Source organism: Olea europaea, unplaced genomic scaffold (genome assembly GCF_002742605.1).
Source record: "Olea europaea var. sylvestris unplaced genomic scaffold, O_europaea_v1 scaffold2180, whole genome shotgun sequence".
Lineage (NCBI taxonomy): Eukaryota > Viridiplantae > Streptophyta > Magnoliopsida > Lamiales > Oleaceae > Olea > Olea europaea.
In genome coordinates, this window is record NW_019239803.1 from 12277 (window position 1) to 12874 (window position 598).

Below are 598 nucleotides of genomic sequence, written 5' to 3' on the forward strand. Positions count from 1 at the left end.
TTATAATATGGAACAGTCTTGGTGTCCATTCTTCCATATCATCTATTTGTACACAATTATGTATACAATAATGTACAAATATCATCATCATCATCATCATTGTTGTCGTATAAATGAATGAAGAATTGCAAGCTCTTGTTTTATATATTGAAGGTGTATGCAATTGTTTTGTAGTTTGGAATACAATCCTTTCTGGATAGCATGTGATATCTTATGACAGGGTGAGTAAAGATTACACAATCCCACGTGAGAAAGTGAGTATTGGACCAAATTAAACTACCAATTGGTTAATATTATTTAATGGCTCTGTGTCAATTAGGGCTAGACCTTGGTTAATATTATTTAATGGCCCTGTGTCAATTAGGGCTAGAGCTTGGTGCCATTTGGTGAATTTTGGTGAAAAGTGTTCAATTCTAGAAGTCAAACAAAAATAATTTCACATTAACTTGGTTCCTTCCGTGTGGCTTCTAATTATTTATAGAAAAATGATGGTCGAATAGGATTAAAAACAGGGAAAGTGTGGACAGATTGAGTTAATAGCATTTAGTTTGGTGTTTTTTTTTAAACTGTCCATTTATGCTTCGACACGTGTCCCCCC